Below are 24,675 nucleotides of genomic sequence, written 5' to 3' on the forward strand. Positions count from 1 at the left end.
AAGAAGTACCAGGCCTATTCCATTCCTTTGAAATCAGAAATAGAATCAGGAACTGGAAAAACCTCTGGAGTAACCACAGGAGGTTTATACAGAACAGTTTACTAGTTTAAATGTTTACTAGTTTTAGTATCAAGAGGACTAGTTTCCTCAATATCCAAAGTAATCAACAACTCTTTTAACAAGGAAAGAATATACTCTATCTTAAAGTAGATTTGTCAGTGTCAATATCTGAGCTAGGATCTTCTGAACCAGATAGATCCTTATCAGAAAAGGATAATTCAGTATGTTGTCGCTCATTTGAAATTTCATCAACTTTATGAGAAGTTTTAAAAGACCTTTTACGTTTATTAGAAGGCAGAATAGCAGACAAAGCCTTCTGAATCGCATCAGCAATAAAATCTTTAATATTCACAGGGATGTCATGTACATTAGAATAACAGGCATTGTACTAGTACTGATGGATACATTCCCTGCATGTAAAAGCTTATCATGACAACTGTTACATACTACAGCTGGGGATATAATCTCCACTAATTTACAACAGATACACTTAGCTTTGGTAGAACTGTTATAAGGCAGCAGGGTTCCAACAGTGGTTTCTGAGACAGGATCAGATTGAGACATCTTGCAAATGTAAGAGAAAAAAAACAACATATAAAGCAAAATTATCAATTTCCTTATATGACAGTTTCAGGAATGGGAAAAAAATGCAAGCAGCATAGCCCTCTGAGCATAAAAAAAAGGCAAGAGGCATATAGGAAGTGGTGTTTAAATAATTAAATTATTTGGTGCCAAGTATGACGCGCAACGCAAAATTATTATTTTTTTGTCGCTAACAACATCCAAAAATGCCGCAACTCGCGTCATGGGAGATGCAACCTTGTGTAGGGAAACCTGGCGTCAACAAAGACGCCGGAAATTATGAATTTGCGCCACCGAACGTACCGTTGCACCAAAAAAATTCTTGCGCCAAGAATAACGCAATAAATATCAGCATTTTGCGACCTCACGAGCCCAATTTTGCCCGCGAAAATTAATGAAAAAGCAGTCAATTTGAAAAAAAAGACTATACCCCAGGTATGAAAATATGTTTCCCAATTTTAAAACTGATAGTCTGCAAAAGGAAATATACATAAACCCGACTCATGGCAAATATAAGTACAATACATATATTTAAAACTTTATATTAATACATAAAGTGCCAAACCATAGTTGAGAGCGTCTTAAGTAATGAAAACATACTTACCGAAAGACACCCATCCACATATAGCAGATAGCCAAACCTGTACTGAAACAGTATTTATAGAGGTAATGGAATATGAGAGTATATCTATCTGAAAAGGGAGGTAGGAGATGAATATCTATGACCGATAACAGAGAACCTTTGAAAAGATTTCCTGTGAGGAAAACCATAGAATCAATAGGTGATACTCTCTTCACATCCCTCTGACAAACACTGTACTCTGAGAGAAGAAAATCAAGCAGAAACTTACTTCACCACCATAATAGGAGGCAAACTGAATTGTGGGTGTGGTGAGGGGTGTATTTATAGGCATTTTGAGGTTTGGGAAACTTTGCCCCTCCTGGTAGGATTGTATATCCCATACGTCACTAGCTCATGGACTCTTGCCAATTACATGAAAGAAAAAGAGTCGCACCAGTAGGTAGCCGCTCCAGCAACCGGAGCAACAGTCACTGCCGGTTGAAACAAACATCCTGTATGTTGAAACATCTTTCTTAACAGAGTTTCTATCTTCTTATCCATGGGCTCTTTAAACAAGCGGGATAGTAGTGCGTTTAGCAAGCGTGGGGATAGCGTCATCAACCTTGGGGAAGGAACCCCACAACTCCAATTGAGAGTCAGAGAACAATTTTTTAAAAGAAGAAGGGGAAATGAAGAACCAATTCTTTCCCATTCATTCTGAATAATGTTCGCCATCTTTACGGGAACCAGGGAAGTTTGTGGTACAACCCTGTCCTAGTAGACCTTATCTAATTTAGGAATCAAAGGTTCCTCGGGCAACTTGGGCTCTGGAACCTCTAACGTAGTCAAAACTTCCTTCAGTAGAAAGCATAAATGCTCAAACCTAAATCTAAAGTCTGGTTCCTCCGCAGCTGGAGGCTTAGAGGCAGCAAATTCCGACCCAGAAGGAGCACCCTCCGAAGTATCAGCGGCGCCTTGTATCAGATAAATTCAATAAGCTAGTAGATGACCCCTGGGATGGATAGCAATATCTGACCTTTCGCTTGCGCTTAGCAGGGAGAGGTAAAGAACTAAAGGCCGCAGACACTGCCGTTTGTAACTGCTCAGCAAAGTCTGGTGGTAAAGTGGCCCCTCCAGATGGAGGATTAGGAGTGCTACGGGAAGCTGCATGTGTATTATTAGCTGACTGTAGGGTGCGCACCTCACGGGCGGAGACTCCTTAGAGGTGGACGGCTCAGTGGTATCAAACATATTAACTTTCTTTGACATGATTACTTTATCAAGGCATGTGGAACATAAATTGAGCAGGTGGGTATAACGTGGTCTCCTCACAATATAGACAGAGATTAGACATAGGTAAAGAGGGAGTACCCTCTAACGCATCAGAATCCTCCATAGCTTGCGTAACAAAGCAGACTATTGATTACTAAGAAAAAACAGCACCTTTATACCCCCAATGGCTGGGGCACTCACCACCTCCTATGACCCAGGCCAAACAGCGAAACCGCTTCTTCCCCGGTAAACCGCACAGTCAGGAAAGAGGAAATAAGTGTGACCACAACCGGTCACATGGTACGCAATGCAGGACCGCCCCTGCTATACTAATAAAAAAGCGCGCCAAGCATTTCAGGCTGCGCAGCTCCCAAAGCGAAAGTGAAAACCCTGTACGTTCCAACATTTGCCTGAGCCTCATCTCACACATGTCGCAGCATAATCAAATAAACTTATTTGATTAATCCCCACTGTTCAATAATCCCTCTCCGGCGATATTAACCCTTGATTCCATACAGATAAAAGGAGCCACACTGTGACCCTGTTTTCTTGTGTTATCATATATATATAAAAAAATAAAACGATCTTACTGGAATCTATGCCGTGGAACAGAAACACAGCCTCTCAAGTTTTACAGTCTTGTAGCATCGCTCCTGACATGGACTTGAGTTATGGAAGCAGGCAGTAAAACTTGAAAACACTGATTGCTTAGGAGCTGTTAATACGAGTCTGGATGCGATTGCAGAAAGACTCTCCCTGCATCTCCAGACTTTCGTCAATGCTCTCACTGAGAGGCTGACAAGACTACTTAAAACTCCAGTCCCATTTCGAAAGGGCAGATACCCAAAATAAGAAACTACTCCGAATCTTCTGACACTTCTGAAATAGCGAGACACAACCACAATTTTTGTTAGAAACAACTTTAGGAAGAAAACCAGGCTTAGTACGCAAAACCACCTTATCTGCATGGAACACCAGATAGGGCGGAGAACACTGCAGCGCAGATAACTCTGAAACTCTTCTAGCAGAAGAAATTGCAACCAAATACAAAACTTTCCAAGATAATAACTTAATATCTACGGAATGTAAGGGTTCAAACGGAACCCCTTGAAGAACTGAAAGAACTAGATTTAGACTCCAGGGAGCAGTCAAAGGTCTGTAAACAGGCTTGATTCTAACCAGAGCCTGAACAAATGCTTGAACATCTGGCACAGCTGCCAGCCTTTTGTGAAGTAAAACAGATAAAGCAGAGATCTGTCCCTTCAGAGAACTTGCAGATAATCCTTTCTCCAAACCTTCTTGTAGAAAGGATAGAATCTTAGGAATTTTTATCTTGTTCCATGGGAATCCTTTAGATTCACACCAACAGATATATTTTTTCCATATTTTATGGTAATTTTTTCTAGTTACAGGCTTTCTAGCCTGAATCAGAGTATCTATTACAGAATCTGAAAACCCACGCTTTGATAAAATCAAGCGTTCAATCTCCAAGCCGTCAGTTGGAGGGAAACCAGATTCGGATGTTCGAATGGACCCTGAACAAGAAGGTCCTGTCTCAAAGGTAGCTTCCATGGTGGAGCCGATGACATATTCACCAGGTCTGCATACCAAGTCCTGCGTGGCCACGCAGGAGCTATCAAGATCACCGAGGCCCTCTCCTGATTGATCCTGGCTACCAGCCTGGGGATGAGAGGAAACGGTGGGAATACATAAGCTAGGTTGAAGGTCCAAGGTGCTACTAGTGCATCTACTAGAGTCGCCTTGGGATCCCTGGATCTGGACCCGTAGCAAGGAACCTTGAAGTTCTGACGAGACGCCATCAGATCCATGTCTGGAATGCCCCATAATTGAGTTATTTGGGCAAAGATTTCCGGATGGAGTTCCCACTCCCCCGGATGGAATGTCTGACGACTCAGAAAATCCGCTTCCCAATTTTCCACTCCTGGGATGTGGATCGCAGACAAGTGGCAGGAGTGATCCTCCGCCCATTGAATTATCTTGGTCACTTCTTTCATCGCCAGGGAACTCCTTGTTCCCCCCTGATGATTGATATATGCAACGGTCGTCATGTTGTCTGACTGAAACCTTATGAATTTGGCCTTTGCTAGTTGAGGCCAAGCTCTGAGAGCATTGAATATCGCTCTCAGTTCCAGAACGTTTATCGGGAGAAGAGACTCTTCCCGAGACCATAGACCCTGAGCTTTCAGGGATTCCAAGACCGCGCCCCAGCCCACTAGGCTGGCGTCGGTCGTGACAATGACCCACTCTGGTCGGCGGAAGCTCATTCCCTGCGACAGATTGTCCAGGGTCAGCCACCAACGGAGTGAATCTCTGGTCTTTTGATCTACTTCAATCGTCGGAGACAAGTCTGTATAATCCCCATTCCACTGTCTGAGAATGCACAGTTGTAATGGTCTTAGATGAATTCGTGCAAAAGGAACTATGTCCATTGTTGCAACCATCAATCCTATTACTTCCATGCACTGCGCTATGGAAGGACGAGGAACAGAATGAAGTACTTGACAAGAGCTTAGAAGTTTTGATTTTCTGACCTCTGTCAGAAAAATCCTCATTTCTAAGGAATCTATTATTGTTCCCAAGAAGGGAACTCTTGTTGACGGGGACAGAGAACTTTTTTCTTTGTTCACCTTCCATCCGTGAGATCTGAGAAAGGCTAGGACGATGTCCGTATGAGCCTTTGCTTTTGACAGGGACGACGCTTGAATCAGGATGTCGTCCAAGTAAGGTACTACTGCAATGCCCCTTGGTCTTAGAACCGCTAGAAGGGACCCTAGTACCTTTGTGAAAATCCTTGGAGCAGTGGCTAATCCGAATGGAAGTGCCACAAACTGGTAATGCTTGTCCAGAAAAGCGAACCTTAGGAACTGATGATGTTCCTTGTGGATAGGAATATGTAGGTACGCATCCTTTAAATCCACGGTAGTCATAAATTGATTTTCCTGGATAGTAGGTAGGATCGTTCGAATAGTTTCCATTTTGAACGATGGTACCCTGAGAAATTTGTTTAGGATCTTTAGATCCAAAATTGGTCTGAATGTTCCCTCTTTTTTGGGAACTATGAACAGATTGGAATAAAATCCCATTCCTTGTTCTCTTATCACTCCCATCTTTAGCAGGTCTTCTACACAATGTAAGAATGCCTGTCTCTTTATTTGGTTTGAAGATAATTGAGACCTGTGGAACCTTCCCCTTGGGGGCAGTTCCTTGAATTCCAGGAGATAACCTTGAGAAACTATTTCTAGCGCCCAAGGATCCTGAACATCTCTTGCCCAAGCCTGAGCAAAGAGAGAAAGTCTACCCCCCACTAGATCCGGTCCCGGATCGGGGGCTATCCCTTCATGCTGTTTTGGTAGCAGTGGTAGGCTTCTTGGCCTGCTTACCCTTGTTCCAGCCTTGCATTGGTTTCCAGGCTGGTTTGGGTTGTGAAGTATTACCCTCTTGTTAGAGGATACAGAATTAGAGGCTGGTCCGTTTCTGCGAAAGGGACGAAATTTAGGCTTATTTTTAGCCTTAAAAGACCTATCCTGTGGGAGGGCGTGGCCCTTTCCCCCAGTGATGTCTGAAATAATCTCTTTCAAATCAGGTCCAAATAATGTTTTACCTTTGAAAGGAATGTTAAGCAATTTTGTCTTGGAAGACACATCCGCTGACCAAGACTTTAGCCAAAGCGCTCTGCGCGCCACGATAGCAAACCCTGAATTTTTCGCCGCTAATCTAGCTAATTGCAAAGCGGCATCTAAAACAAAAGAGTTAGCCAATTTAAGTGCTTGAACTCTGTCCATAACCTCCTCATACGAAGATTCTTTACTGAGCGACTTTTCTAGTTCCTCGAACCAGAAACACGCTGCCATAGTGACAGGAACAATGCATGAAATTGGTTGTAGAAGGTAACCTTGCTGTACAAAAATCTTTTTAAGCAAACCCTCTAATTTCTTATCCATAGGATCTTTGAAAGCACAACTATCTTCGATAGGAATAGTAGTGCGTTTGTTTAGAGTAGAAACCGCCCCCTCGACCTTGGGGACTGTCTGCCATAAGTCCTTTCTGGGGTCGACTATAGGAAATAATTTCTTAAATATAGGGGGGGGAACAAAAGGTATGCCGGGCCTTTCCCACTCTTTATTTACTATGTCCGCCACCCGCTTGGGTATAGGAAAAGCGTCGGGGAGCACCGGAACCTCTAGGAACTTGTCCATCTTACATAATTTCTCTGGAATGACCAAATTGTCACAATCATCCAGAGTAGATAACACCTCCTTAAGCAGTGCGCGGAGATGTTCTAATTTAAATTTAAATGTCACAACATCAGGTTCAGCTTGATGAGAAATTTTTCCTGAATCTGAAATTTCTCCATCAGACAAAACCTCCCTCATGACCCCTTGAGATTGGTGTGAGGGTATGTCAGAACAGTTATCATCAGCGTCCTCTTGCTCTTCAGTGTTTAAAACAGAGCAATCGCGCTTTCTCTGATAAGTAGGCATTTTGGATAAAAGATTTGCTATGGAGTTATCCATTACAGCCGTTAATTGTTGCATGGTAATAAGTATTGGCGCACTAGATGTACTAGGGGCCTCCTGTGTGGGCATAACTGGTGTAGACACAGTAGGGGATGATGTAGTATCATGTTTACTCCCCTCATTTGAGGAATCATCTTGGGCAATATCATTATCTGTGGCATTACTGTCCTTACTTTGTTTGGACACTATGGCACAATTATCACATAAATTTAAATGGGGAGACACATTGGCTTTCATACATATAGAACATAGCTTATCTGATGGTACAGACATGTTAAACAGGCTTAAACTTGTCAACAAAGGACAAAAAACGTTTTAAAATAAAACCGTTACTGTCACTTTAAATTTCAAACTGACACTTTATTACTGAATATGTGAAAAAGTATGAAGGAATTGTTCAAAATTCACCAAAATTTCACCACGGTGTCTTAAAGCATTAAAAGTATTGCACACTAAATTTCAGAGCTTTAACCCTTAAATTAACGGAACCGGAGCCGTTTTCAAATTTAACCCCTATACAGTCCCAGCTATATGCTTTGCTGAGACCCAACCAAGCCCAGAGGGGAATACGATACCAAATGACGCCTTCTAGAAGCTTTTTTAGTGATTCTTAGATCCTCACACATGCATCTGCATGCCTTGCTCTCCAAAAACAACTGCGCAGTAATGGCGCGAAAATGAGGCTCAGTCTATAACTAGAAAGGCCCTCAGACTAAAAAAGGTGTCCAACACAGTGCCTGCCGTTTTTTAAACGTTCCCCAAGATTATAATGCCAATTATTAGCTAGAATCTGCATAATATGCCCCAATAAAGCAATCGTTTTAGCCCATAAAAATGTCTACCAGTTTTTAAGCCCTTTTTTAAGCCCTTTATTCTTTTATATTTGACTAAGAAAATGGCTTACCGGTCCCCATGAGGGGAAATGACAGCCTTCCAGCATTACATGGTCTTGTTAGAAATATAGCTAGTCATACCTTAAGCAGAAAGGTCTGCTAACTGTTTCCCCCAACTGAAGTTACTTCATCTCAACAGTCCTGTGTGGAAACAGCAATCGATTTTAGTTACTGTCTGCTAAAATCATCTTCCTCTTACAAACAGAAATCTTCATCCTTTTCTGTTTCAGAGTAAATAGTACATACCAGTACTATTTTAAAATAACAAACACTTGATAGAAGAATAAAAACTACATTTAAACACCAAAAAACTCTTAACCATCTCCGTGGAGATGTTGCCTGTGCAACGGCAAAGAGAATGACTGGGGTGGGCGGAGCCTAGGAGGGATCATGTGACCAGCTTTGCTGGGACTCTTTGCCATTTCCTGTTGGGGAAGAGAATATCCCACAAGTAAGGATGACGCCGTGGACCGGACACACCAATGTTGGAGAAATAGGTTTTCCTAGGTTTTACTATCTTTCCTACATGGTATTTTGAAAATGATCTAACCTTTACAACCCACACTATTTTTTATGAGTCAAGGACATTATTTTATCCCAAACTTTAAAATAAAATAATATACGGCTAGATTACGAGTTTGGCGTTAGGCTTAAAAAGCAGCGTTGGCCGGTCCCAACGCTGCTTTTTAACGCCCGCTGGTATTACGAGTCTTGAAGGTACAGGTGTACAGCTCACTTTTGTGGCCAGACTCGGAAATACCGCAAATCCACTTACGTCAATTGCGTATCCTCTTTTTTCAATGAGACTTGCATAACGCCGGTATTACGAGTCTGTCAAAAAGTGAGCGGTAGAACCTCTCCTGTCAAGCCTGGTACCGCATTTTAAAGTCAGTAGTTAAAGGGACAGTCAAGTCCAAAAAAAACTTTCATGATTTAAATAGGGCATGCAATTTTAAACAACTTCCCAATTTACTTTTATCACCAATTTTGCTTTGTTCTCTTGGTATTCTTAGTTGAAAGCTAAAACTAGGAGGTTCATATGCTAATTTCTTAGACCTTGAAGACTGCCTCTAATCTGAATACATTTTGACCACTAGAGGGCATTAGTTCACATGTTTCATATAGATAACATTGAGCTCATGCACGTAAAGTGACCTAGGACTGAGCACTGATTGGCTAAACTGCATGTCTGTCAAAAGAACTGAAATAAGGGACAGTCAGCAGAAGCTTAGATACAAGATAATTACAGAGGTAAAAAGTATATTAATATAACTGTGTTGGTTGTGCAAAACTGGGGAATGGGTAATAAAGGTATTATCTTTCTTTTTAAACAACAAAAATTCTGGTGTTGACTGTCCCTTTAAGAGTTTTACACTACAACGCCGTAGCATAAAACTCTTAACTAAAGTGCTAAAAAGTACACTACCACCCATAAACTACTTATTAACCCCTAAACCAAGGACCCCCCACATCGCAAACACTTAAAAAAAAATAATTTTACCCCTACTTATTTTAACTAGGTAGAATAGTTATTAAATAGTTATTAACTAAGTTACAATTACACCTAACACTACCATTATAATTAAATTAATTCCCTAAATTAAATAAAATTATCTAAAGTACAAAAAAAACAAACACTAAATTACAGAAAATAATTTAAAAAATTGCAAGATTTTTAAACTAATTACACCTAATCTAATCCCCCTAACAAAATAAAAAAGCCCCCCCAAAATAAAAAAAAGCCCTACCCTACACTAAATTACAAATACCCCTTAAAAGGGCCTTTTGCTGGGCATTGCCCCAAAGTAATCAGCTCTTTTACCTGTAAAAAAACAAAGACAAATCCCCCCCAACATTAAAACCCACCACCCACACAACCAACCCTACTCACTCTAAAACCCACCCAATCCCCCCTTAAAAAAACCTAACACTAACCCCCTGAAGATCGACCTACCGGGAGACGTCTTCATCTAACCGGGCAGAAGTGGTCCTCCAGACAGGCAGAAGTCTTCATCCAAGCCGGGCAGAAGTCTTCATCCAGACGGCATCTTCTATATTTATCCATCCGGCGCGGAGCGGGTCCATCTTCAAGACATCCGACGCAGAGCATCCTCTTCTTTCGACGGCTACGACTGCATGAAGGTTCCTTTAAATGACATCATCCAAGATGGCTTCCCTTCAATTCCGATTGACTGATAGAATTCTATCAGCCAATCGGAATTAAGGTAGAAAAAATCCTATTGGCTGATGCAATCAGCCAATAGGATTGAGCTGGCATTCTATTGGCTGATTTTCTACCTTAATTCCGATTGGCTTAGTTTAAAAATCTTGTATTTTTTTTATTATTTTCTGTAATTTAGTGTTTGTTTGTTTTTGTACTTTAGATAATTGTATTTAATTTAGGGAATTAATTTAATTATAGTGGTGGTTTTAGGTGTAATTGTAACTTAGGTTAGGTTTTATTTTACAGGTACTTTTGTCTTTATTTTAGCTACGTAGTTATTAAATAGTTAAATAAACTATTTACTAACTATTCTACCTAGTTAAAATAAATACAAACTTGCCTGTAAAATAAAAATAAACCCTAAGCTAGCTACAATGTAACTATTAGTTATATTGTAGCTAGCTTAGGGTTTATTTTATAGGTAAGTATTTAGTTTTAAATAGGAATAATTTAGTTAATGATAGTTATTTTTATTTAGATTTATTTAAATTATATTTAAGTTAGGGGGTGTTAGGGTTAGACTTAGTTTTAGGGGTTAATAACTTTAATATAGTGGCAGCGACGTTGGGGGCGGCAGATTAGGGGTTAAGAAGTGTAGGTAGGTTGCGGCGAAATTGGGGAGGCAGATTAGGGGTTAATAAATAAAATGTAGGTGTCAGTGATGTTGGGGGCAGCAGATTAGGGGTTCATAAGTATAATGTAGGTGGCGGTGGTGCTTGAGCGGCAAATTAGGGGTTAATAATATAATGTAGGTGTCGGCGATGTCGGGGGATTCAGATTAGAGGTTAATAAGTGTAAGATTAGTGGTGTTTAGACTCGGGGTTCATGTTAGGGTGTTAGGTGTAGACGATCACGTTTTTGCGGTTAACGCTGGGTTTGGAAAAACCCGTAATACTAGCGCTGTCTGAAAGTGAGCGGTGAGCATAAACTGCTCGTTAGCACCGCACAGCTTCTAACGGCAAACTTGTAATCTAGCCGTATGTTAGACAAACAGAAAGATAGAAAATATCCAACTATCTAGTTCTAACATGTAGTAAAACTTGTATCTTAAAATAAGATATTTTTAGAATTTAGTCCAATGTCTATTACAGCCATTACCAGTATTTACCAGCCTTGCTGAAAGTATTACGTGGTACCTACTACGCTTTAAAAGATGAGTACTTTTCCACATTGTTCTTTACATTTCTGTTCTGTAGCTTCAAAGCATTTCCCTTTTTTGCACTTCTGTCCCGCAGCATTTAGTTTCCACTTGACAAACAGATCGGCCAGTAAACTCATGTGACTGCTTTTCTTCTCTGTACTACAGCATGTAAATGCTTGAGTGTATGAGACAAGCTGTAAACTAATCCCTCTTGGCCCTCCCCACCTGTCCTGTCTCGGTGGCACTGCACGCCTGTCATACATGATGTCATTGCAAACACAATTACTGGAGAGTCTCCATGTGTTTTGCAGATTGTTAACACATCATACAGACGCTGTATGCATTGCTAATTAAATAATGAAGAGGTTTCAGATCACCAAAGAAAACCTGAATCTCCAAAGTGCCTCTTCTTCAACAATAAATAAACCACTGGACAACTGGATATAATGCATTTACATTTATAAGCATAAATGTAGAACATTTTATTGTATACACACACACATATTACTATATATATATATATATATATATATATATATATATATATATATATATATATATATATATATATATATATATATATATATCAATCATATATACACTATTGCATATGTACAATAACGTACATTAATACTAAGGAAGCTGGAAAGTACAAACATAGATAGCATAGACAAAGACAATAATGATACGCACCAACCCTTTTAAACTCTCCTCTAGCAGTCTTAGATCTCCAGGTATCTGCATATTCCACAAAATGAAATGCAACATCTTTTCTCCTCTACAAACAAGTGCATATTGTGTGTGTCTGTAGCATATAACTTGCTCTAGTGGAGTTATATGGCTGGCAGCTCGATAGCTTCTGTATTTAGTTCTTGCTCTGCTGCTTTCCAAGCCCTAACTGCACACCTGGTATCCAGCAACTAGATGTCCCCGCCTCCTTCAGCACGCCCTATTTAACCTGACTGGATGCCAGTTCAAGGAAGCAGGTGACTTCCACCAATAATAGTAAAGCAGACACACCATAACATTCTGCCATTAGAAATATATTCAGGTATTTAAAGGGAAATTGACCACTAACCAATAAAGGGGAGGCAAGGCTGATCAAATTTATCGTTATATGTATTGGTTAGCAATTACATTATTTTAGAAATAACATGTTATATAAAAACATTTAATACTCAGAGGATAGATATGTAAACTAGTTTGAATTTAGCATCAAAATAATTGAATTGCATACTGCAAAGTAGAGAATGATTTCATTACTGTTTCAGAGGTTTTGACATCCAAACAATATAACATTTACTTTAAACCATAAATATTTTTTTTAAAGCCTAGAATGACCTATCGCGAATCACTTTAAATTGCAAACATTCAAAATAACATTTAAAAAAAGCACTAAATCCTGTTTCCTAATTGAATAATTCATATATGATACAATTCAACACCCAAACTAACTTTTACATTCCTGCGAAAAATACCACTGTTTTTCATAGTATTTTTTTTTTTATTTTGCTTGTTTTCTATTACAGCAGATTATAATATAAAAATGCAGAAATGTGTTAATTTATTATTTTTTATTATTAATTTAGTCATTTGGAATTGTATAATATATATGGAAACAACAATGGCTGCTTTTTGTTCTCATGTTATCTTGATTTGAAAAAGCAGTAATAAAAGGTTAGGAGCCGGCCCATTTTTTAGTTCAGCACCTTGGTAGAGCTGCTGATTGGTTTGCTACATTTAGCCACAAATCAGCAAGTTCTACCCATGTGCTGAACAAAGAATGGTCTGGCTCTAAAGCTTACAGTACTGCTTTTTAAAATCAAGATAGCATGAGAACAAAGAAAAATTGATAATAGGAGTAAATTAGAAAGGTGCTTAAAATCTCATGCTCTATCTGAATCATGAAATAAAAAAATTGGGTTTAGTATCCCTTTAATGAAAATAGTTGGATAAGTCATAGTCATGTGATACAAACTAGAAAAAAAATATTGTCTAGACTCAAATCTACAAAGACATATTGATTAAACTGAATTCTTCATGCTATTGAATTGTAAATGATCCACTCTATGATTTTGCTGAGAGATGATTCTAATAATCATTTGCCTAGACCCACTATTTACTTACATAGCTCTGAAACTTCTCTGGCACAAAATAAAACTATAATTCCCTTATATTCCCCTGAGTCTGACAACTTCATGATCTGTCAGTCTGACACTTTTGTTTCTATCATTTCTATGTTCTCTCATACAAAAGTGTCATTCCTGATAGGAGAGGAGTTTGATCCGAGCATGGTCGATAAGTTATTGAACAAGCAAAATGATAAGGTTTGCTAAATAGCACTAAGTTCATATTCTTAAAGTTGTTTTTTTTCTAACACTCTATAAACCATATAATTGAATCAAAAAAGTAAATTTATGCTTACCTGATAAATTAATTTCTTCTATGGTACGACGAGTCCACGGATTCATCCTTTACTTGTGGGATATTATCCTCCTGCTAACAGGAAGTGGCAAAGAGCACCACAGCAGAGCTGTCTATATAGTTCCTCCCTTAGCTCCACCCCCCAGTCATTCGACCGAAGGTACAGGAAGAAAAAGGAGAAACTAAAAGGTGCAGAGGTGACTGAAGTTTAAAATAAAAAAATATAATCTGTCTTAAAATGACAGGGCGGGCCGTGGACTCGTCGTACCATAGAAGAAATAAATTTATCAGGTAAGCATAAATTTACTTTTCTTCTATAAGGTACGATGAGTCCACGGATTCATCCTTTACTTGTGGGATACAATACCAAAGCTACAGGACACGGATGAACGGGAGGGACAAGACAGATGGTTAAACAGAAGGCACCACTGCTTGAAGAACTTTTCTCCCAAAAATAACCCCCAAAGAAGCAAAAGTATCAAATTTGGAAAATTTTGAAAAGATATGAAGCGAAGACCAAGTCGCAGCCTTACAAATCTGTTCAACAGAAGCATCATTTTTAAAAGCCCATGTGGAAGCCACCGCTCTAGTAGAGTGAGCTGTAATCTTTTCAGGAGGCTGCTGTCCAGCAGTCTCGTATGCCAAACGGATGATGCTTTTCAGCCAAAAAGAAAGAGAGGTAGCCGTAGCTTTTTGACCTCTACGTTTTCCAGAATAGACAACAAACAAAGAAGATGTGTTACGGAATTCTTTGGTCGCTTGCAAGTAAAACTTCAAAGCACGAACCACGTCCAAGTTGTGCAACAGACGCTCCTTCTTAGAGGAAGGATTAGGACACAGAGAAGGAACAACAATTTCCTGATTGATATTCCTATTAGTAACAACCTTAGGAAGGAATCCAGGTTTGGTATGCAAAACCACCTTATCAGCATGGAAAACAAGATAAGGCGAGTCGCATTGAACGACCAGGGTACTGCTAGAGCATCTATCAGTACTGCCTGAGGATCCCTTGACCTGGACCCGTAACAAGGAAGTTTGGCGTTCTGACGAGACGCCATCAGATCCAATTCTGGTGTGCCCCATTACTGAATCAATTGTGCAAACACCTCCGGATGGAGTTCCCACTCCCCCGGATGAAAAGTCTGACGACTTAGAAAATTTTATCACCTCTTTCACTTTACCCTTCCTAGTACTTAGAGTAGGCAAAGAGAATGACTGGGGGGTGGAGCTAAGGGAGGAGCTATATAGACAGCTCTGCTGTGGTGCTCTTTGCCACTTCCTGTTAGCAGGAGGATAATATCCCACAAGTAAAGGATGAATCCGTGGACTCGTCATACCTTATAGAAGAAATAATAATAATACAAACGTTCTAGGCTTCTGGTGCACCCATTGTTTTACCTAACATAATATTTGTGTGTGGGGGAAAGTCTATAAAGGTTCCCTGATTGTGATTTTTCTCAAGATTAATAGCTCTATGACAAAACTTAATGATTAAATGGACATAAACCCAACATTTTCTTACATGGTTCAGATAGAGAATACAATTTTAAAAAAGTTTCCAATTTACTTCTATTACAAAATTTGTTTTGTTGTTATTCTTTGTTGAAGGGATATCTAGATAGGAAGCGCGTACATGTTTGCAGCACTACATGACTGGAAATAGTGCTGCCATCTAGTGCTCTTGCTAATGTATAACATTCTTGCAAAACTTCCCATATAATACTGCAGACAGGTGCAAACTCCTGAATTAAATTTCCTGCTTTTCAACAATGGATAACAATGGATAACAAGAAAACCAAGATACATTTGATAACAGAAGTAAATTGTAAAGCTGTTTAAAATTGCATGTTCTATCTGAATCATGAAAGAACAATTATGGGTTTTATGTACCTTTAATCATTTTCTTTATGCTCATATCATATGCTGTTTATTGGAGAATATTTTGACTTTGTTCCTTTGTAGAAAGTAGTGACCTTCCAAAGGTTTTCCGATTATTTCCCCCATAATATACATCACCCTTCTACATATAGCTAAATTAGGATTTATTTGAAAAAATAAAATACGAAATAAGTCGGAATAGATGTATTGTGTAAATCTGCTTTTCATTTCTTTTTTTTCACATCAAATGCTCCTAAACATGTAAATGAATAGGTAGAAGGGAAGAATTTGGTGGTGTAAGACCTTCCTATCTTATGTTGTTTTCAAGGAAGCCAACATTATTAGATTGATAAAACTTTGTGAAAACATGAAAGAAAGACCAACTAGCTGTCTTAAACAGACTGCCAATATAGCGGCTCAGCGATAATTTCATGGCGGAGACAGCAGATGTAGGTCTCTAGATTTTGAGAAGGTACGCAATTGTCTTTATTGAGAAATGGACAGATGGTGTAACCTTTGAAGAACAATGCATTTCATACCTGCAATTTTCAAGTGAATTATCCCAGAAGTAAATAGTTCAACCAACTGTCCTTATGATATAATGTGTAACATTGGGGCTACTGTATAAGCTTTTCATTAGCTTAATTCAGCCTGTCTGTTGCAGGTGGAAAGCAGATGACAAGGAGTCTATGATCTGATGCAAACAACATAAAAAATATAGATGTAAATAGCACTCCACAGCCAGAAATGAGTTTAATGGGAATTAATGGAGATTGAAAATGAGTAAACTTTAAAAAAAATATCTGCAGCAGAGGAGAGATATGTAGCAGCTATAGAATGAGTGACCTTGTTAAACCTATACAAAAATATCAAGGATACCAGTGAATCCTTTAGACGGAGGTAACTTAACAATACAATCTACTGAATCTGAAGACTAAAGGCTATTGAGATTGGAAAGCACAGCTAAAAGTCCTGGTGGACAAATGAGAAAATTTAGCTTGGGCACAAACCGAGCAGAAGCCAACACAGCAGGAGGTCACAGCTGCAGCAGATGAACAGGAAGGAGTTTATGCCAAAGGGTAGGAGAGCAAAAAAACAAAACAAGATTCCTATGATCTGTAATTTAACCTCTTGGGGCAGTAGATAATCCACTATATTCCCCTTTGTATCATCCTTGATCCATGTCTAGTTGACGCCAGAGGCACAGGGGTTTTATGGCATCACAGCACCCAGTATTTGTTGTAATACCCTTTATGATGCTAATGATCATGTCCTTTGTTAAGATTAATGCCAACCCTACATGTTAGTGAGTGGTGATCAATCTGAAGACCGATCAGACTGATAAGGGACAGCAGTATAAATAGTGAGAGGAGTGACAAGAGAGAGCAAAGTGTGAGCAGATGTGAAAGCAATGTGTAAAGGGTGATCCCCATAAAATAAATATTTTATTGTAATAAGAGTACAAAGTAGTATGAAGAGGGAATGGTTTGTGAGATGAGATCAGCTTGTGCAGAGACAGCAATGTGTGAGAAGTAACCGATGGGCTTGGACAGATGAGCAGTTTAGGATAGACTAGTATGCTGGGACAAATGAACATCAGGAGAGATCTGACCATGAGGGGTTTAGTACAGTGTGAGAAGAGAAAGTAATAGATGATTTTGAGATACTAGGTATAGATACAATCTGAGTTTCAGAGGACTGTACAATTATGACTTTTTGCTTGGGTGAATAAAGGAATGTTGTAGGAGTTCAGAATGGAACTGTTATCTCCAGCAGCCCAAAGTAGTGCACGTGAGTGAGAATGAACAGATGAGGGAAATTACAAATAAACATGTTATTCTATATCTTACTATATTAATAAAGTAATATTTTATGTCTATTTACTCCAGGTGCTTTCTGTCTTTACTGAACAGCTTGCATATTTCCTAGTCTAGTCCTGCTGATGTTTATAGTACATACCCACCAATGCTTTTTGTGGTATGCCTACCTTTTCATTATCAGACTCACATTTATGCCCACATAACACACGAGTAGACTCTCTATATCAGACCCTCTTGTTCTAAACTAGAAGGCCCATTTCCTCCATATCACACGTTCCGGTACCCTAATTAGATAAGATTGTCCCGTTATGTAAGGTTAAATTGTGCATAATCAAAAATGTAAATGCTAAGTCTACATCAGATCAACCTACTAGGTCAGGCAAACTTATCCATCCAGGTTAGGCCCATCAGAAACCCCAGACAAATACTGATTCCTCCCGGTCAGATCTGCTTCCCCATCCAGAACAAATCCTCAGATTATACTCACTTGGAAACATAAATCATTGTTGCACATGATTTTTATTGTATGTTTGCAGACACATTCTTGTGCAACCTTTTGCTATGTCTAAGTGTTCTACATCAGGAATGTGAAGAGTGTTGGGTGGCTCATAACAAAAGCTTCTGTATGATATACTGTATATAATTTTTCTAATCACAGATTTGCACATCTTTATAAAAAAATTAAAAAAAAATGACATATTGAATATAGTGATCATTCAAGATAGATACTAAACTTGTTATAGTACAGTACAAGCACAACAAAATTTCCAAATTTCAGTATATGATATGTTGTCTACAGCTGACTCAAACCTCTACAGATGCATCAGCATTTTTAGCAAATAGAATGGTCGAAACGAATACATTTTTGTGAGGCAGGATAAACTGACAAAAATTATTTGAGACTCTTGAACACCACTCTTTCCTATTCCTGGCTTTCTGAGGGGAATAATGGGTCTCACATAGATCTGAGAACCTCAATCCATGAAGAATCTGAAGCCCTTCAAATATTTACCTTCTCGCGTGTGGAGACAAAAAATAAAACTGAGTTGTACAGGAAAGTGGTAGGGATTAAAACACTTGGTATGTTGGGTTTAATCCCACATGTGATAACCCGAGGACTCTCAGCAACTTATGAAAGAAGAAATCTATCATGTATATGAAAGAGCAACAGTTAACCATGTCAAGAATAATTTTGTTTGGAAGAGGGTTAAGTGTTGCTGCTGAAATGCTGAAATTTACTGTGAAATTAACAAGAAGTGTAAGTCCCACAGAAATAATGTTTTTTATTTAGCACTGTAATCCACTCCCCCTCTTTTTCTTGTGAACACTGTAATGCTGAAATATTCTCTTTTAGATATAACAGAGGCAGATTTTAAACATCATGTACATTTAATTACTTCACACTGGGTATTCCAGAAGTTAAAAAAAAAAAAAAAACAGACAAAATAATATTTTAGAACCATTTTCTGATGTTACAGAGCTAATCAATTGTGAGCTAACAAAGTGCATATAAAGGCAGCACCCTTTGGCAAGACTAGTAGCTATTTTTATTCAAGAAACATTTGTTGAATTAACCTCACAACTATCACAATTTAAAATGGACAGTCCCTAATTCTGAGCTATGTTTGGCTGTCTCTCTGAAACAGCCATGTCTAGATTTGCAGGATTTCCCTTAGCCCCACCCACAGACAACCAAAATATTCCTACAAACCACCCAGACACATCCACTATCCCATTTACGATCCATCCGCATCCCTGAATCACCCAAAAAACAGCCCACTGCCCCCTTCCCAACGTAAATGCTGGAGGTATGGAATTTTATTTAATTTACAAGCTGAAAAATAAGCTCTGTGGAGTTTATAAGAACTACTATTTGTAATCACAACATAGTCCATTAATAAAATGTATTTAGTTTTTCATTTAAATGGACACTCAAGTCAAAATAAACTTTTATGATTCAGAAAGAGCATGCAGTTTTAAGACACTTTGCAATTTACTTCAATTATCACATTTTACACAGTCTTTTTATATGCACCCTTTATGGGGAACAACATCCTACTGAGCATGTGCCCAAGCTCACAGGGTATACGTATACCAGTCTGTGATTGGCGGATGTCTGTCACATGATACAGGGGACCAGAAAATGAGATATATATATATATTTGTCAGGAAAAAATCGACTGTTTATTTGAAATTCAGAGTAGGTGTTAAATCATTGTCTTTTTAGTATGCTCTTGTTAATTATGCAATTCTACTGCATCGAGTGGTCCTTTAAAGAAATTGAAAGGTCATAAATAAAAATGTGCACAAGTGTATTTCAATTTGAAATAACAAATTATGCTTACCTGATCATTTTCTTTTCTTCTGATGGAAAGAGTCCACAGCTGCATTCATTACTTTTGGAATCTGGCCACCAAGAGGAGGCAAAGACACCCCAGCCAAAGGCTTATATACTCCTCCCACTTCCCTATTCCCCCAGCCATTTTGCAGAGGAACAAGGAACAGTAGAAGAAAAATCTGGGTGAAAAGGTGCCAGAAGAATAAAAAAACAAAGACACTGCACATAAAAAAGACAGGTGGGGAGCTGTGGACTCTTTCCATCTAAAGAAAATAAAATAAAAATAAAAAGGTAAGCATAATTTATGTTTCTCTTCCTAAATGGAAAGAGTGCACAGCTGCATTCATTACTTTTGGGAAAACAATACCCAAGCTATAGAGGACACTGAATACCAAAACGGGAGGGTACAATAGGCGGTCCATTCTGAGGGCACCAGGCCTGAAAACCACTACCCAACAAAAAAACCCAGCTTCGTGCGAAGCAGAGAAAAGGCCCAAAGGACACTGATAAGCCTATAGCCCGGAAACCTAGGTAGAGACAGCAACATCAGACACAACTGAGCCAACAGTCGGTCCCCCACCACACACCCTTACTATTTATGTTTTTATTGAGGTTATAACAAAACAGAAAAACAGGAAGCCAAAAAATGACATATCAACATAACACTTCTCTAATGAACACTGTACATGTGGCGTCTGTTCTACTACATTACACATTTCTTTGTTAACCTCATTTTATCAAAGTATATCTATAGAATTTCATGAACATGGCAGTCACGATCAGTTTTTCAAAAAAATCAACATCAATACAAGTAAGAGAACGAGGATTTAAGGATTTTTTTTTTTCATGCGTATTTATGTAGTAATTCTGTACCTATTAATAAACTCTAACCACTTACTAGCAAATCTTTCCTGCTGATTAGGACCACTGTTAGCATTGTCCATATGTTCTATGATATATTGTGAGTGTAATAAATATGATAAATTATTAATCGTGGGTGCTTGTTTATCCTTCCAATTTTTAAAAATTAAGTATCTAGCCCCAAGAATTGCGGTGTTAACAAAGGTGACATTTTTTATATGGTCAGAGGCTTCAGCCAAAAAAAGTATTAGCTGCAGGTGAAATATTAGTTGTGACCTTAGTATCTTATTCAACCAAAATTGCACACGGCGCCAAAACTGTAAAATTTTCGGACAGCTCCAAAACATGTGGACCAGGTCAGCCCTATCAGAACAACACCGTGGACATAAATGTAATAAGTTACCGAACCAACTATTCAAGCTTGCTGGCGGCGTGTATACACGATTCAATATTTTAAAGTATGATTCCCGCCATGACGCAGAAAGAGTTGCCCGTTCAGCCGCAATTATACTTGATTTCAACTTGGCGCTATCCAAAGCTAAATTAGCATAGGACCACTTAGCACATATATCCGCAAAGTTTCGTTCCCCCATTGGTGTAAGCAACATTCTGTACCAGTAACTACTAGAGTGTTTTCCTAGTTTATATAGCGACAGACCCATTCTGATGGCGGCATTGGTCCATTCTCTAGTATGGTTTTGAGTGGAGGCTTTATACCAGTGTCAGAGTTGTAGATATGCGTAAAAGTCTACATTATTAAGTTGATAACGGTTTTTAAGAACTGAGAAGGGAAATATAGAAGTGTTCTCAGGATCTCGTAACTGAATTAGGTGAGATAGACCCTGTGCCACCCATCTATTAAAAATTTATTATTTAGACCAGGGGTAAAGCTGGGGTTCTTCGTAATAGGGACAGCCTCGGAAATAAGGGGGTTATCATCCATACAGCACCGAATAGATTGCCAGGCTGTGATAACATTTATCACTGTACACTTCTTCTTGAACTTGCTTGGTATACTTTTACGGGGGGTATGTAATAAAGCAGAGAGCGAGAAGGGGTGGACTAGTTTTTGTTCAAGATCGAGGGATGCAACATGTGAGCCACCAGTCAACCAATCCATGGCTACCTTAGCCAGACAGATTTTATTGTAAATTGAGAATATCGGTAGAGCTAAGCCACCAAATCGTTTAAGTTGAGCCAGCTTAAGTAGGGAAAATACGTTTCCGACCGCTGCCCCAAATGAATATCCTAATGTAACTGTCCAATAATTTCAGATCTGAATTTGACAGCATATTAGGAATATTCTGCATAGTATACAACACTTTTGGTAGAAAAGTCATCTTTATCAAATTAATTTTGGCAGTAAGTGATAGTGGTATATTTGCCCAATTCCTTAAGTCTGCTTCTATCTTAGTTAATAGAGGGATGTAGTTGAGAGTGTACCAGTCCGCTGGATTTCTACTAATGTTAATACCTAAATAGGTGATGTATTGTTCTGCCACATTAAACGGGGGTACATAATCTGAGTGAGCTACTGGATTTAACCAGAGCAAGTCGGATTTGGTAACGTTGATTTTGTAGCCCGAGAATGACCCAAACTTGTCAATGATCTCTAGAATTCCAGGAATCTCAGATTGTGGATTATTAAGAAAAAGGAGCAGGTAATCAGCATAAAGTAGTAGTTTAAAGTAATTATCTCCTAAACAAATTCCGTTAAGATGAAGTTTTAGCCTGACCGCAAGGGGTTCGATTGCCAGGTTGAACAACAAGGGTGAAATCAGGCATCCTTGACAAGTACCGGTCCTGATAGGGAAGTGATCTGATGGTGAACCATTCACCAATAATACGGATGACGCATTCGCATACAGGGCCCGAATACAGTTAGGGAAATGCCCGGTAAATCCAAATTGATTCATGGCATGGAATAGGTGATCCCATGCACCACACACCCTTTTCTAGCGAAGGGAACCCCTGCCGAAACTCCCAAAGGAATAAGGCACGGAAGAACCAAATGGGAACCAAAAGGTACCACAAACTCCATAAAAGGAAAACCCCCAATCAACCAAGCTCACAAGACTTAAAAGGGTCCTGACAACAAGGGGAGGCAACGCCCAATCTGAATAGAAACCACAAGGTTTAGTACCGAAAGCAGAACAGAGAAAAAGTTCTCCCAACAGCCTGCAAAGGATTGGAACAGCTAGCTAGCACTCGGTCAAGGCGCAAACAGCTGTAGCTGGTTTTAAAGAGCAACCCTTCACTTGCCAGGCAGCAAGTCAACCAGCGCCTAGGAACAACTGAAAACAGAGACCAAACATCATCCGAACTCAGAACCCTGAGGAGTTCTGGCAAAAATACATGAAGCATACTACGACGACAACAACACCTGAATGAAGAACACACAGCCATCCTCAGGATGACACAGAAGAAATGCTTGCTAGAAGCAGCTACCAAAATGTAGAGTACTAAACCTCCATTACAGAAGCCACACTTTAGGCAACCGAAAACCACCAGACCTACACATAGGTCTCGAAATAAAAAGAAGTTCTCAGAACCTCAACGAGGACCAATGCGCCCCCAAGATCAGAGAAACAACAGATCTCAGGACCTACCTCCAGCCAGGCCAGCCCAAGCATCGGCAGGTCTGAAACCAGGGGACCCCAGGATCAACAACGAGCGGAAAAAAATGTCACAGCCATTACATAGTGCTCGGGTGCCAAACCGAATTACCACATGGAGATCATCAACAAGGCCTTAGACCTAGAGGTCTAGCTAAAGGCCCAACATAGACTCAAGGCAGAGCCAGCAACTCTCCAAATGGACAGAACAACCCAGAGAACGTACCTCTCTCCGAAATAGGTTAACCTGTCTGTTCTAACCTTCTAAAGCCACAAGAAGCCCTAAGATAGGGACCACCTTCTAAAAGAAGGATATAAGTCCCCCCCCAAGACAAAGGGGGGGCCGCCAAGTGGGCTGGAAGGACAGACCACCTGCCCCCAGGACACAGCCGTAGGCTGAATCGAGAGAACAAAACTCCAACGCCCTGACCTGGAAAAGATCCCCTGAAGATCTAACTGGCTAGCACACAGACAAGGTGCCATAGCTGCAGTGGTTCCATAGCGAACCCCTTTGCTTGCAGCGCAGCGAAGCCAACACACTATTTCAGCAAGTCAACCAAGGGAAACCGACCATAGGTAAAAGGCAAGCCCAGGGGGCATCAGCACCCAGAAAAACCTGGTCTACTGAACCAGATCAACTAGCCCAACCAAAGTACACCGCACAAGTTTCCTGGAACTGAGGAACCCCGGACCAGCTCTAGATCCTAACAGTCCGGTATAACCCGCAATGGGATCCACAAAGGAAATGCAGAGTGAAAAACTCATCCACCGGAATAGCCAGAGCAAGGAGAGGTCCTAGCCCCCCAAATAAACAAGTATCCAGAAACTGAAATCCCCCATCTGATATAAAATCAGACCCCCGGGAGATACCATACAATGTCCAAAGTAAAATGGACAACAAGAAAAACTCGCAAGTCCCGACCAGAAGACGAGACCACCCCTTGCCAGAGTCCAATGCTCCAAGGAGCTAAGGAAGCAAAGACTGAAACAAGGTCACTAGAACCCTAGTCGCAACAGCCACCTATGACCAAGAGCAAGGGGATACCTCGAGGACAAAGTCAAATGAACAAAGGCTAGCCTCCACATCACCCCCAAATATCAGAGGGGAAGAAGAAGGATGCGGAGCATCCCCCAGCTACAGGTATAAACCCTAAACAGAGTTCAAGGAGACCACACTGCCCATGTCCCTACAAAGGAACCAACTCCCGAAGGGAACCAGGTCCCCCTAAGGAACAGACGAAGTCTGCAAGGTCTCAAGAAGAGGAACACAGCAGTAACAGGTCCAAGGATAATTCTAGGGCCTCAGAAGGCCAAACCGCTCAAACAGTGGTAAGGAGGCGCTAAGCCCCCAAGCCTCCCCAGAGAGGAAAGAAACTCTAGGCCCTGAGGAAATCGGGGCAAAGAGAGTGACGCAGTGGAACTCCACTGACCTGGTCACCAGATTGAGTGCTGAATAAGGACTGACAC

The 24,675-nt window shown here is 39.8% G+C and overlaps 1 protein-coding gene across 3 annotated transcripts in view; it reads right to left on the reverse strand.

Moving 5' to 3' along the window:
• The window catches only part of ARHGEF2 (Rho/Rac guanine nucleotide exchange factor 2), a 918,648-nt gene that overhangs the window by 610,781 nt on the left and 283,192 nt on the right, over nt 1-24,675 (reverse strand). For 2 of the 3 annotated variants that reach the window (XM_053704550.1, XM_053704538.1), the window contains exon 1: nt 11,966-12,157. The exons of the other annotated variant lie outside the window; for it this stretch is intronic. The gene's annotated coding sequence lies outside the window, so the exon portion shown is untranslated. Of the gene's footprint in view, nt 1-11,965; nt 12,158-24,675 lie in introns of those variants that run through there. 3 annotated transcript variants of the gene reach the window in all.

Source organism: Bombina bombina, chromosome 1 (genome assembly GCF_027579735.1).
Source record: "Bombina bombina isolate aBomBom1 chromosome 1, aBomBom1.pri, whole genome shotgun sequence".
Taxonomy (NCBI): Eukaryota; Metazoa; Chordata; class Amphibia; order Anura; family Bombinatoridae; genus Bombina; species Bombina bombina.